The 15,366-nt window shown below is 36.6% G+C and overlaps 1 protein-coding gene across 1 annotated transcript in view; it reads left to right on the forward strand.

The window, feature by feature from the left end:
• LMBR1 (limb development membrane protein 1) overlaps nt 1–15,366 on the forward strand; it is a 79,397-nt gene that overhangs the window by 33,615 nt on the left and 30,416 nt on the right. The window lies entirely within an intron of this gene.

The raw sequence follows: 15,366 nt of genomic DNA on the forward strand, positions 1-15,366 counted from the left end.
AGTCCTGCTTGTGTTAGCAGCTGCAGCTTAGCCCATGCAAGTAAAATGTGGTGTGTAGGTTCCCTTCCAAATAGTGAAATACAGTGGTTTCTGCTGTTAAGGGCAGATTTCTTCCCTTCCCCTCTTTCATTGGAGCATGGCTTTTTAAAATGTGTTTTGTAAATAAAATTACTTATTTGGGGAGGGAGTGAAACGTTGAAGCTTTGCAAAAATGCAGTTTACTAGCATTTTTTGAAACTGCTTTTTTTTTGCTGTAAAGTTAAGCTATTGTTAACTTGCTGAGCAGCTACAGTGTGTCTTCCATCTCCTCAATATTTGATTTGATACACTCTATATTTATCAACAGCAATAACTTTTCCTAGTCGTGTTACTGTATAATAAAACTGAACTAAGCTTAGGTTTCTAATGTGTTATCTTGCAGTGTGTTTTATTTGTGAACTCTAGGTAACTAAATGTAGTAATAAACATAAGTGGAAAGTAAACCTGCTGCTTTTTCCTTTCTTGGTGGGTATGGAAATTCAGTTTTTCTACATGGAAAAATACAGAAACTAGTACTCCCCAGTTTTGCTGTGGGTACCATTAAAACTGTGGTACAACTATCGGTGTAGAGCACTATTTTGAAGTAGAGCTACTGAAAAATATATTTTCAGTATGTGATGAAGCTAATCTAGGAAGTATGTTCAAAGTTAGTTTTGAAGTATTTACTTCTAGAAACTTTTTTGCTAATCTCAAGCAGTATTCTGTGCGAAGCAATTGTTCCTATAATAAAAAATACTGGGGGAAGCGGCTTGGAAATCCTTTTCAATATGAGATTATCTCTAATTAAAACCAGTCAGTTTTCTAAATTTGTCTTTATTTTTCTGGGAAAGTGATTTAGAGAGTGCAAGAGCCTTGAACCTTGTTTGGAAACAGCATTTGACTTCGTGTTTTATGCTTGCATGTACCTCTGACTGTAATACCCACGGGCCACTGTGTGTAATGGCTCACCAAATAGTCTTGAGGTCCCCTCTTAACAGTGTATGTTTATTTGGCATTTAAGCTCATATTTATTTGTCTATAAAATCATTCAGCATGAACTGAGACTTTAGTGCTCTGATCTCCATGAAATGTTTACTAGTATGTAACTGAATTATTCTACATTATATTACAACCCATTTACTCATTCCATTAGTAATACCAGAGACAAAAGTTGTTTAATCAGTCACATCAAAGGCAGCTGTTTGGTTTTGTATTTTTGACATAAGCTAACATCTTAAGTTCAGATATGAAGTCTAGTTCTTTAAACTGGAGTAATTTAAAATGACACTACTTAAAATTTATTAGACTTTTGTTGTTGTTGTTTAGAAGCAGATCCTGATTATTCTGGGATTCTGATTTGGCAAGCAGCTTGACCAGGGTTTTTCCACCTCCCTGTTAAAATAAAAGCATACTTAACTGACAGTTATACAAACCCATAACATAATCTGTAAGATGTAGGGTGGATAGTTAAGGACTATATTTAACGGTAAATCTTGCATTAAGAATGGTGCATATTGTGACTCTTCACATGCTTCCACTGAAGTCTCAGAAATGGTGTGTACACAGCTGAATGTATAGTGTGCTTGTAATTTGTAATGTAGAGGACAGGCACATCTAATATTAATTTGAGAAGAGCTTATAAAATGGCAGGAAATGGAAGATGACAACATTTAGCATACTTGTTAGCATGTCACATTGACAAGTGTCTACACTAAACTCTGAAAACATGTTAAAATTATAGCTTTACACTACCAGGTCCTTTATTTGCAGTTCTGCAGAGGGGAAAAAAATGTTATTATTTTACAGGTATATTTCAGCAAATTAGTCTGAAAAGAGTTATGTGAGTGTATGGCCTGCTTTTGAGGACCTGTGACTTGAATATGTAACTAGACTGTAGATTAGTATGAGATGAAAATACCTTTGTAAAAGTATTGCAGGGATGTCTGTTTTTCTGTCCTTTCACAATGACTGTAAGACAAAGTTAAGTTAGTGAGAACATGAAAATTACTACAGGTAGGTCAAGAAGAGGTTAGAAATGTTGCTTGTATTAATTTTTGTATTACAAAGCCTAGATTTCAGTGTGCTTTTTTTTTTTGCTGTCTGTATTTAGACATTTAGGATCAAAGGCTGTGCGGGACAGGTAAATACCATGCATGCATTCTTCAACTTAGGGCCACGTCACGTTTCAATGAGAGCAAGATAAAAAGAAATTGAAGAATCAGTGGCTAGGAGAGAGAAACTTGTGACTATTGAGGAATAATGGCTTAATGTGAATTTGTTTTTGTAGATCTATAAAACATTTTGTAAGGTTTTGTAAGATGTCTTAAGTCACTTGGGGACATTATATGCAAAATCTTTCCTTTTTATTTTACCATAAGGAGATCTATGGTTTGTTGAATATATGTAACAGTTTTGTATCTGGGGACAGCTGAGGGGTAACTAAGTGGATGTTGGTTGTTGCACACATTGGATCAAGATGTGATGAGATGTGATCTGTGCTCCGTTTCATTGAAGTAGTTAAATGTCAGTTGGTTGCTTCCATAAATTAGGATGTACTTTTAAAGAGGCCTCAGTGTAAGTTACAAAAAAATAGGTTAACAGGAGATAAGCTAATGGTATAGTTTATTTGGCATAGCTTTTCTGCACTACCTGCCTCACTGCGACTTCATTAGCTGAGCAATGATTGAGCTTTTCTGCAGTAGTTTATGGGATTGAGATTATAATTACTTTTTTTGACCAATTCTTTAACATAGATAGAAAAGCAAAATGTGTCAGGTTAGTCTGTGTTCTCGCAATGTTTTCATGTCTTTGAGCTATGGGAATTAGTAGAGTAACAAGATGAAACAAGGGTTGTTAGTAATATTGGGGTAAAAATACTGTGCAAAGAAAATCTCAAACAGGCATAGTGTTATTTCAAACTGTGGTTTTCTGACCATTACTTCTCTAGCATACTGTGAGAAACTGTATTAGATGACTGATGCATTATGAGTAGGTAGTCATCTGTAAAACTAATTCGTTTTAGAAGCTAGCACTGGAGCATTAGTTATTCCACCTCATCTGAGCCAGGAGCAAAATGCATTGCTGAACTTTTGTGCTTTCCCCACTCCTACGTTCTGAAATTATACATTTCTGCTGTATTTAGCATGCTTATGTTTTGTGGAATTTCCATAGTTCTTTGCTAAAAGCTTTAATATGTAGCTGGAAGCCTGCAAATGGAATAAGATGTGAATATTTTTCTCTGCTGCTCTCTTAGTGAATAAATTGAGTGGTTTATGTTACCATTTTTATTTGTTTTTAGGATAACTTACGGAGTTCTGCATGAGTAAAAATAGACATGCTAAATACTTGTACTACTTGTAAAGTGTACAGATGGTATAGCTACCAATACTAAGCTTGAATCTCTTCATTTATCATTGATGTAAACTGAAGCACTGGGTTCTAAAATACTTTTTTTTTTTTTCCCCTACAACACTTTTTTTTTTTTTTTTTTTTTTAGTCAGAAGTGAGTACTTTTCAAATTTTGTTTGGATGGAACATTCTTGATGCCCTCTATAGACCCTTCTGTTTGTGGTAGATGATAGCTGTATATCTAAAAACCCTGAGATGTATTTCTTTGTTTTTTTTTATTGTCAGTTTATAATAAAATTCATATAACTATTTCATTTAAACTAGAAAAGTTTGCCATCCTTTGGGAAGGAAGTGAGTATCACACATGCAGGAATCCCCACAATGGCTGTGATTCAGGGGATCTAGAAGCCCCCTCTTTTAGTCAATGGAAAAATGCAGATGTCTCTAAGAATTTGGCATGTCTGAGTTAGAGGCTTCAAGAAGGCAATGTGAACACCTCTCCATCTCAGTATTTGGTTTTCTTTTATTAAATGGTAAGAAACATTAATCTGCTGCTGTTTTTATTTGAGCATGGTGACTTATTTTATAAAAATGGCTGTTTTATGCATGCGGAATATTTTATTAATATTTGAATACTTTCACATTAGTCTGTGTTTTCATTTGAGTCTTCACTGACATCAAATAGTGACCTTTCAGGACAAGCAAATACATTGTAAGTATTTTAAGTCTCTTTGTGGGCTTTTGTTGCTTTATATAAAAATAAAAAAAGACTTTACAGATTTAATAGAAATGACCTTTTAATTCACAGAGAGGAAAATTGCCAGATAATTTTATATTGATAGTGGCAAGTTTTAATATAAATATCTTAATCATAAAAAGGCATGAAACAATTTTCTAATAGGCTTCCTTTTATTAAATGAAGCTTTACTAGGCAAACACCACTTCTGATTCCCTCTCTAAAAACAATGGGGGTTTTTTTGCTAATACTGATAACCAGCAATGTGATATTTAGACCTTTAGTCTATATTACTTATTTAGTATTACTAGAAATACTCCACATGAAGGATTGCTCTATATTAAGAATTACTTATTCTAAATGGACAATGCAAGGAAGGAGCTAATGCATCTGTAGTTAGGATTTGTAAGGCAGTCAACAACTTTATTTACAACGGAGGGGAGGAAGGAGCACCAGTAAGTTTGTCTCTTATCCCTGGCCATTTTCTTTCTTTTTTTTTAAATAATTTAATTTTTTTTTTTTTTTTTTTTTTTTTTTACTTTTTTGGTGTAGCTTTTTGAAGGATATCCCAGCTTATTAAAAGGAACTTCCAGCAGTCTGGTGCTTTGGCCAATTCCTAGAAGTGTGCTTTCTTCTTGATCTTATTCGCCCTTGCAGGGGGTTAGTAATAGACCTTGATACAAAAAAACCTTCAGGTTTCTCTTTATTTTAGAACTTCAGTAGTGACCTGTGTGCTTCTACGTGTCATTTGCTTTTGGGAACTTTGTTGTTTCTTTCTGCCAGAAACACAATCACAAATTCCAACTATTTCTTTATACTTTTGCATTACATATCTTAATCCTCTGCCAAGCTAAAAAGAAGTTGGAAAATATCTATTTATCTTCCTATCACTCCAGTCTAGCAGGAAAGTTTCTTTCTGATCCAAAAGTAGATGATTAGATGGAGACTCATAGTGTCAGAAATCCCACAGCTCCCATGTTGTTGTTGCAGGTGGCTTTGGAAAGTCTGGGAAACTTGGTAGGTGGAGGGAGTGGAGCATCTAAGAGCTAATTAGTGAGGGCTGGCCTAGTGAATGGAACAACAGAGGAAGCTTATGGGGGAAAGGGGTAGTATTGGGACAGTCATCAATTTACTATGTGTATCCTTTAATTTCTTACTTCCTTTCCCCCCAAAAGGTTTGGGTTGTATGCTTTTGCTATAGTGTCAATAGATCTGCATTTGTCCTTTTTAGTAAGAGATTAGACATAATCCTGGGGTTTTGGTGTGTGAGGTGTTTTTTTTGTTTGGGTTTGTTGTTTTTGGTTTTTTTTTTTTGCAATAGTTTCTTTCTGCAAAGGAGGGAAGGGCAGGCTGTAGCAGGGTAGTCACATACATCTGAAAGCTGTAGGCTGTAATTATTTTATTCCAGCTAGTAGGTGTTTGCATTTTCTCTGATAGTCTGTCTAGCTTTTCCTCATTTTAGGAAATCGGTACACGTCTTTAGCCAATACCCAAAGAATTCATCGTGGTTTTTTTCCATCAAGTTCCTTTAACTTACATTTTGTTTTTCTCTCTTCAGTTCCTAGTTTCTCTCTGAAATTTCTGGATTTTGTTACTTATACTGTATAACTGTTAAATGCTATACAGTTAAATGATTTCAGCTGCCTCCTCTTGCTCCATTGACTGAATGGTAACCAGCATGAAATCATTTGGAGAAAGGTACTAACACAAAAATCAGCTGAAAGTTGCTGGGAACATTTTGTGACTATGAATTTTTAAGATTTGTATTGCGTGGAAAATAAATATAAACTTTAAAATACATTCATTAATGTTGTGATGAAAAGTGTTCATTTTAATCTTAAAATCCCCACAGGCTGGAAAGATTCTGTGAGGGAAGAGGTGGTGTGAGAGAAGACACAGTCAGTGCTGGTTACAGTCTGAAGTCTTTGGTTCTTGCATGGGCAAGGAAACTTTTCTTCTGATTGCTTGAATCTCATGCCTGAATATATTATTTCTTGATTAAAAATTTTTAGCTCACTCTGTGAGGGTTCTGAGTCATTGGCTTCTACATTTTTTTTTAAATTAACTGAGTTTTCCTAAAACTACAGCTTCTGTTTTTGACTCAGTAATTTGTGGTAGTCTTATAAGGTAATGACTCCTTGACTAAATATCAGTGCTAAATGTAGTACATGTTTCCATTTTACCTGATGGAAAATGGGTCTCCTTTTACTTATTAAAAAAAAATTGTTTCTGCACTGCCTTTAATAGGTCAGAACAAAGATTGCTCAAAGTGTGGTTTCTAACCATAGAAATGGTTAGAATGCTTAAAGCTGATCTCTTCACTGGTGCTCACAAATTGAGGAAGAGGGGATATCGCATGCTAAAAATGTAATTGATGTTAATATATAACATCCCCAACCTCATACCTGCTGTAGTTCTCGTTCTTTTTTGGTGCCTCCATTTATTTTCTGCAGATGTTAGCATGCATGTTTGTTGCAGTCAGCCTCTCACTGAACAAATCTTAAGGTTACTAAGACTCCTTTTTGTCACATGAAAACAATGGGCTTCATGTGTACTTTAAATGTGCCATGATTGCAGAAATGTTTCCCAGGCTTTCCCCATGGGTCAGGGCATGGTGTAAAAAGTAATGTTTACCTACCTTGCAAGAGGTCAAGATGTCCAAGCAGAACCGTGTTCAAATACTCAGCACCATAGAAACTTTGTTAGGACTCTCTGGTTTTGTGTGTAACATGCTGTAATTTTTACTCCATTGATAATAGTTTTTGATTTATTCTTTTTCTGCACAATTTGCAACCAAATAAAAATGTAGAATTAATTAGAATTAACAAAAGCCATACCATGTCGTACATTGGTGATATAGTTCCAAAAATGTCCGTCTTATAGGCACTAATAATGTGTTCATCAAAATCACTATAGCCAGGTAATGTTCCAGCAAAGAAATGCTTTTTCTTGAAGGTAAGGATGGGGCTGTAGTTCTTTGGTTTTACCATCAGTTTTGCTTCTTATGGAAAGGGGAAAAAAACATGTTGCAAGTTTTTCTACTCCATCTGTGTTAAAACACAAGAACTCTTGGTAAATGCTATTTGTATATATATGTTGAAATCCTTATAGCATTAGAAAGCATTAAAAATTATGCCTGAATTGCTGGAAAATAATACTTGTGTTCCTAATCACAACTGGTAGAACAAAAATTGGCAAAAAATGGCTTGATTGCTTTCATTTATGTAATCGTTCTTTCCCCAAAAGTAACAACTTTTGAGTTTCTGCCACGGGTGTGTCACTGCTTGGAAGATAACCGTATCTCCCATGGTGTGTTTCCTGGATATAAGGTGCATGTTTTACCTTTAGCTTTGCAAGAATGGCAAAAGCCTTTCTGGATTTTGCATGTGACTCTTAATGGAGAGAGGAGCAGTCAGCAGGTTTCTTGCCTATGCATTGTCCTTGTGAGTCACTGGAGTTAGCACAGGGATCCCTTTCCTAAGTGCTAGTTACGCAAGATACCCGAAACCTTGTGGACAACCAGTGTGCGGAGTAAGGTCTCCACTTGTTACCTATGCTAGCTTAACGACAAAGCATTTTGTATTGTTACATCTGTATAATTCACAATAGTTATAGAATTTCAAATGGGGAAAAAACCCCAACACCTCTTACTGTCTCTGTTATCAGGAAATCTCCCTTTTCCTTACTGAAAAGCTGTAAGAAATGTATCACCAGACATATGTTTTCTTAGAAAGTAGAAACCAGCCTCTAGGTGTTATGTGTGAACACACATAGTGGGAAAAGTCTTAATGTGTTGCAATTGGCATAATAGTCATCCTGCTTAACACAAATGTACTGGGGAGGAGAAATGGTTTCCATAGTAATTATACTTTTTGACTTTCTTGTATGACATCCATCATCCCTTTGGGACTGTTGTTGCCATTTGTACTTCACTGGGCTTTTCAGCTGAAGAATTACCTTTTTTTGGCCATGTGCTGGTTTGTAATACATTTTGGTATTTATCATCCAGGATGACTTACCTGTCTTAATCATAATAGGAAAGAAACATATTAAGATTTTGATGATATCGTCCAGAGTAGCAACTAAAAGTTTGTCAGAACACTTTTAGAATAATGAAAACCTTTCTTGCTAAAATTAGGCTTTTCTGGAAACATGAACCCTTAGGCTTGATGCTCCAGGCAACATAAGTAGCTCAGGATTAAACAATATAAAAACTTCTGAATGTCTCAGCAGTTGAATTTTAAAGAAAGAGGTTTCTGACCCTTACACTTCTACAAGGCTGTACAAACCACAAGATCCATAGAATGTGTTTGTAGGACAGCTTTTATTTGTAAGCATGCCTTGAGAGCTTCAAATGCTCTTTTTGTTCCTCTTCTATTTTTGTTGTCCCCCCTGCCTTATTAGTGTACAGAGAAGACTACAGATATTACTAGGCATCTGGCAAGTTCCAGGCTGCTGGGATTGGTGTGTTAAACATCTTTCCTTCAAAAAACTATTTTACTTGCTTAAGTGCTCATGTTAAAGAACTAGGTGGATTTTGAAAATGTACTGTGAGTAAAAATGTAGGTGAGCTGTTGAGTCTAAACTGTGAAACTTGGAAGTTTTTAGGTTTTGTTTTTGATTTTTAAAACGGGGGGGGGGGGGGGGGGTGTTAGAGGGTGTAATCTGCCAGTCTTTTTTCCCTTGATATTCTTGATAAACAGGTTAATTGTAATTTCTATCAAATTATAGTAATTAGTTTCCAAAAGTTTTTGTTGCCCATACTTTTTTTTTTTCATCTTCCACAAGAGACTCCTTTTATGTGTCAAGTTGGCCTGTAGGATGCCAAGCTTCTGCTTCCCTGACAATAGGGAACCATGCAGGTAATTCACTTTCAGAAGTCCATTTTGCCTTATGGATAATCTGAAACTCACTTCAAGGCATTGCAAGCTGTTGGATGTGTTTTGTTTTCCTGTTTAGCAGTTACCAGAGATCATATTATGTGCTTGTAGTGCTGGAAGCAATGACAGTTGATGTTTTGTTCTAGATACCTTCATGGAAGACTTTAAAATTGGGCTACTAAAATCACTGTCCAGCAAGAGAAGTGCCACATTCCTTCAAACTGTGGTTCATACTTCCCAAAGGGTGGCCCTAACTGAGTCCATCCTGGGAACAACATTCCTCTCATTTTCGGACCTACAGAGAAATTTGTGTACAAACTGAAGATCAAAAATCAGGTCCTTCTCAAGATTTACCTTTCTTTTAGCTCACGTTATTGCTGTCCCACCCTTTTGCTCTTTCTGTTTCATTTCCAGTTCATCTCTTTCTCCTTCTTAGTGTTTTATAGCCTTCTCTCTTTTCTGCATATCCCTGGGTAGTAGGAGCAACATCAACACCTGCAAAAGTGAGGATGCTTTCGGAGCCCCTTCTCTATAATAAAAAAATCTGTTCATGTCTTGCTTGTGTTTTGAGATCTTCAGGGAGTGTCTGAAGAAGTAACTATGGTCTACATTGCTTCATCCATTTACTTTGAGGACTATGTCCTGGTTACAGATTCAGATTTTTCTATTCTTTCTGACTGGGAAATAATTTTTCTAATCCCAGGCTTTATTCTAGACAAGTTTTTTTAAAAGGAATATATTTTTTTCTAGGTCCTCCTACTTCCCTTATTTCTTTCCCACTTCTCTCTCCTCATGCACACAAACGTAAGCTGAAGTGACTGCCAATGTTCTTAGTGTATAGTAGTGAAAGTATGAAAACCTACCACCTTAACATCTATTTCCATTCCCCATTGAATTTTATAACTTCAAGCTCAATTACATTTTGTGTAGTTTGTGAATTTTTTTTTTTCCTTTTTAATATCTGGTATTTGTAGCACTGTGGAAAAGCTTTTTAAAATCTTGCTGTGGTTTGTGTGTGTGGTTTTTTTGTTTTGGTTTTTTTTTTTTTTTTACCTCTCTAACTTCAGCAGCAGTAATTGACCAAGAGAAAGTAAGTAAGGGATATGACCTCCTTAAAATTGACGTGGTAATAGAAGTACTGCAGGGGTCAGCTTGTCTTACTGAAAATAAAGCAAGTATATTGCCTGAGCTCAGTCTTCTCATTTAGAATTTTCTTATTACTGTATTTATAAAACAACACAATTTAGCCTGAGGTGGAAGGGAACACTTTTAATTATTTCTAAAGGCTATGGTTTTGTTCATCTCATAGCTCTACAGCATGGGACTGTTATTTAGGGCTGTGTAGTTAATAGCGTACTGAAATCTGAGCTTGATACTTTAATTGATAGTGGTGTCAAGGTTGTTCTCCTTATACCCCCACTTAATAAGCTGTATAGGCATTTATAATTTGTTTCAGTCTGCATCTTACATTTGAATTCTTCTGTAAATACTAGAACACAGGATAGATGTAAACCAGTCTTTTTTCCTTAACTGTGTCAATATCCTGGAGATATCCTTCTGGTGCTTTACTGTGCAATCCAAGCTTGGTTTGGAAATAAATAAATCCCTCTTCCTTTAAAACAGGTTAAACTGCAAGTAGAATTGCATTAAAATAATTCGTAAGACTGAATTGATTGTGGTATATGCTTTCTGTTCGTAATGAAGGACACCTTAAGCATGAAGTAGTAGTTGTGTTATCAAATGGTTGTGGTTTAAGCCCAGCTGGCAGCTAGGCACCACGCAGCCGCTTGCTCACTCCCCCCCTGAGTGGGATGGGGAGGAGTAATCGGGGGGGGGGGGGAGGGTAGAACTCATGGATTGAGGTAAGAACAATTTAATAACTAAAGTAAAATAAAATATAATACTAACAATAAAAATATAATAATAGTAATGAAAAGGAATATAATAATAATAAAAAAAAACAAGCCCAAGAAAAGGCAAGTGATGCATAATGCAATTACTCACCACCTGCTGACGGATGCCCGAGCAGCAATCAGCCTGTCCCAGCCCACTCCCCCCCAGTTTATCTACTGAGCCTGACATTCTCTGGTACGGAATATCCCTTTGGCTAGTTTGGGTCAGCTGTCCTGGCCATGTTCCCTTCCAGCTTCTTGTGCGCCTGCTTGCCGGCAGAGTATGGGAAACTGAAAAATTCTTGACTCAGGATAAGTGCTACTTAGCAACTACTAAAACATCAGTGTGTTATCAACATTATTCTCACACTAAATCCAAAACACTATACCAGCTACTAAGAAGAAAACTAACCCTATCCCGCTGAAACCAGGACACAAATACAGGTTTGAAAGTTGAGATCTAGAACAACTTTCTGAAAAACCTGATGTGACCTGGTTGGTGGTATAGTGCTTACTTTCCTTGTTCTTACCTGTCAGAACCAGTAGGAAAAGAAGACTAGATGAAGACTTGGACAACTTAATTTTCCTTCTCAAATACAATAAAGCAAGCTAAAAATACAAAGTATTTTCCTATTCCTCTTTCTTATAGTCAATTTAATTTCCATGGGACTGTTAAGCAGTGATCATAGGAGCTCATGAGGCAATTTCTCCTAGTTAAACACTTCAGTTGGAAAACTCTGATTTAAAAGGTGACTATTCCCCCCTTCTTCCCTTACCTGCACTTGTACATGGACATACATATGCATGTGCACACACACAGTTAACTTGCTGCATGGGCCACCTCCTTCATTTGTGTGGTAAAGGTTGCCTTTGTTTCCAGTTGCACACCGATGAGGAGGAATCAAAGAACTCTTTCAATTGATTCAAATGCAGTCACTTTTTTTGACATTAAGATTTAGTGCTGTATGACTGTTTTTCCTTGCTTTGTTAGAATGCTAATTTGAAGTAGTCCTACATACCTACATGACATATTTTTTAATATTGTACTCATTTGTTAACTCTCTATTCAAGACAGATACGATGGTGTAGAATGAACATGAACAATAAATGTACTCTTACAAGCTGATTGGAAAGCTCCAGTTTTAATGGGATTGTTGCTGTTTTTGAAGATGGCAGACTGATGCTCCCTTTCACACAAAAAAATGTGAGGAGTAAATGGATTAAAAAAAAGTGCAACAAGTATTATGTGAAATGGAAGTGGCAATATCTTCTGTGCCGTGAAGGTATGCCGTGACATTTGGTTCATCTAAGAAATCTGAGTAATATAATGGGGCTGTGGGAGAGAAGTGAAATGACTCAAAGAAATATTAAGCCAAAACCAAAATGTCAGTGAAGAGGTTTTTGCTCAGAAAAAAAAATATTCAGCATTGAATTTCAAGGTTTATTTGCATAGTTTTGCTTTCACTCAAATAAAATTAAATGTTGCTTGTATTTACCTGTCTTTTCTCTCTGTTCTCAAAGTCAGGAGTATAGATTTTTGCCCAGCTCTAAAATTAGTGGTGTTACTAATGTTAATGTTCAAGCTTTAAGTTTTTCACCTGAACAAACAAAACTACCTTCAGCAAAAATAAGAAGTGGTACGGGTGTCTAAGGCTCATGTCTCGCTTCTTTTTCTTACTGTGAGGGTGCCTGAGCACTGGCACATGTTGCCCAGGCAGGTTGTGGAATCTCCATCCTTGGAGGTGCTCAAAAGCTGCCTGGATGGCTCTGGGTAGTCCTGCTTGAGGAGGGGGTTGGACCAGATGACCTCCAGAAGTCCTTGCCAACCTCAGCCATTCTGTGGTCCTCCAGAAGTTTTCCTTCTGTGTGCGCACATGGGGGGAAGTTCTGTACCTTTCATTTCTTGCAAATAGCAGCTATTTGACAGGTACATTAATGTGTGTAAATATGAACTAATGTGCCTGGAACATTAATGTTTTAATAGGGCACAGTCTTATGGGTGCCTAATTGAGATTAAGTATTTACCTATATGCTTTAAGCATCTTAATCTTTTTTTTTCCCCTAAATCCTGGACTGTTACCAGGTATTCATTAGTGCCTATGCTTTTCAATACATACATGAGACTGCAGTATTGTTGATATATCACATAGGTGCGGAGACAGGTGTCACTAGTGAGAACAGAAGGAGATTGATCCAATTTTCTGAGAATCAAAGATTATTCAAACTAGCATGGAAACCAAAAAAATGGGGAAGGCTCATTAGGCAGCTCACTGGCTTTTTCTAGAGTTTGTGCCAATGGTACTTTTGGCCAAAAGCAGTGGTTACCTCTGAGTACCTGCTGTGGTCATCTGTCTTTTTTTGAGAGTGTTATATGTATTATCCTAATCTTACCTGTCTTCAGAGAACACTTGTAGTAAATATGAAAAAACGTTATTTACAGTTGACTATCTCCATCACAGCGTATTTCTTGTTTATCTGTTTTGACAATTGTCCTACTTTATCCAAGGGAGGAGGATTTAGTGTTCGGGTTGCCATGTAAAATGAAGTATTTTCCAGGTTTGTCCAGAAGAACCTGTTGCTGTGAAACTTGAAGTCAGAGAGGCTGAGATTTGTGCATGTGTCTCATAGTGGGAGAGTAAGGAATCCACTTTCTGTGGCTAAGGCTTTCAGAAACCCCGGAGGTAGCTTTATATTTTCCTATGCCTAGGAGAGGAAAGGAGTCTGCAAAGTTTTTGGAAAGCTTGAAGCAGATCTCTGTGCATGCATCCTTGAACGTTTTGGGTCGTCTTCTAATCCTGTGACTTTCTTCTGTTAAGCGAAGGCTCTGTATCAGTGCTCGGTACTTAAACCTTAATCTGTTTGTTTCCTTGTAACTTATTGCTCAAGTTCAAAACTTGAATATTAAACATATGGCTATTTAATCTTCAAATACATGTATTTGGCTTAGATGCTCACCTTTGAAATAACTCCTGGAAGATTCAAAGCTAGTTTCTGAGCACCACAAAAATAACATTTTGATAGCTTTTAACAACCTCAAATCCACTTTTATTGTACACAGAATACATTCTAGGAGTAAATCCATATCCTACCTCTACTATCTTTAATTTGAAATTTGGCATTTGATGTCCTTTATGGAGTTGGACTTAATCTGCCCACTTAAGCCTTAAGGGGAATTTTGTGAAGGTCTCTTTTTGTCTCTTTTTCCTTTGTGCCTGCCGTAGCTTTTTGCAGAGGACTGATGGCAGAGAGGAACTGGTGTGCTAGAAGAGATCAGTGCTCATGGTTAGGGTGTCTGAGGTTCTCTTTCATGGTTGGATGCAGTGGTTATGTAGAGAGCATAATTTTCAGGGTAAATGTCATGTACAGATAACCCTCTTGGGTTAAGCAGTGAGGGAAGAGGTGATAAAAGTAGACAAACAATAAAGTAAACCAAACTTTCTGCTTTTAACTATAAAGTAGACTTTTCAGTGGAATATGCCCAAGCTGGGGTGAACCTGTGTGAGAAGCAAGAGATTGGGTTTGTTTGTGGAGGTGTATACTGGCAAATGGAGAAAAAGAAAAGTAAAATTGTTATGTGAGCAGCAATCTGACGGTCACTTAATGGCAAGGATGTCTGAAGAAAGCGTCCCAATAGCTCTGTTGCTTGAAATTAGTAAAATTAGTTTTAAAAGCACCAGTAAAAAAAAAAGTAAATATGATTTTGCGTATTATTTTGTATATTTACATTTGCAAATCTAACACTTGATTATTAGAGCGTTGTTACACTTTTAGACTCAAGAGCAAATGCTATGATATATAACCTTGTAGACCTGTGATTTGTGTGTGTTGGGAGGGAGAAGTACATGTTCTATTCAGCGCAGAGCATGCGAAGATGGGAGGTGATGGATGCGGCTGCAGCAGCAGCAGCGGTGTGTGGGCAGACGAGGAGTGAGCACTACTCCGACTGTACACTTGAGGGCTCTGAAGACTGTGAGGAATGGTGCGGAAGCAATTGCAGTTGAAGAATGTATTTTAACTAAATTGGCGCATTGTACCTGCGCAGTGTTTAATGCTTGCTGGGCCATTTGGCTACTTGCCATAATTGGCTTTCCATTCCCTTGATTGGAATCATAGATAAAAATTTGCTAATCCACTTTCTTTGCTGAAAGTATTAGAAAAGTAATCCATCTTTTAAAAATGCTCAAGCAAAATCATATGGTATAAAAAATACTTTACAGAATAATGAGATTAATGAGAACTGTAAGGCATATGCAATTTAAAACATTTTTCTATGGTTTTAAGGGGAAAAATGCAGTCTGGGCACTATAAAGCCGTAAGTACTTCCTTTTTTTATGCACTGCCTTTTAAATGTGCATTACATGTTATGCTTTTGTCTACCTGATAAAATGTGAGTATACATTTAGGAAGAAGGAACTGCTATTTATTTGTATTTTTCTTATGTTTGAAAATATCTGATTCAAAGTTCTTGGCTGTGTTCTTTCCTCCCTCTCCC

The sequence above is a fragment of the Aquila chrysaetos genome, chromosome 3 (genome assembly GCF_900496995.4).
Source record: "Aquila chrysaetos chrysaetos chromosome 3, bAquChr1.4, whole genome shotgun sequence".
NCBI classification, from domain to species: Eukaryota; Metazoa; Chordata; class Aves; order Accipitriformes; family Accipitridae; genus Aquila; species Aquila chrysaetos.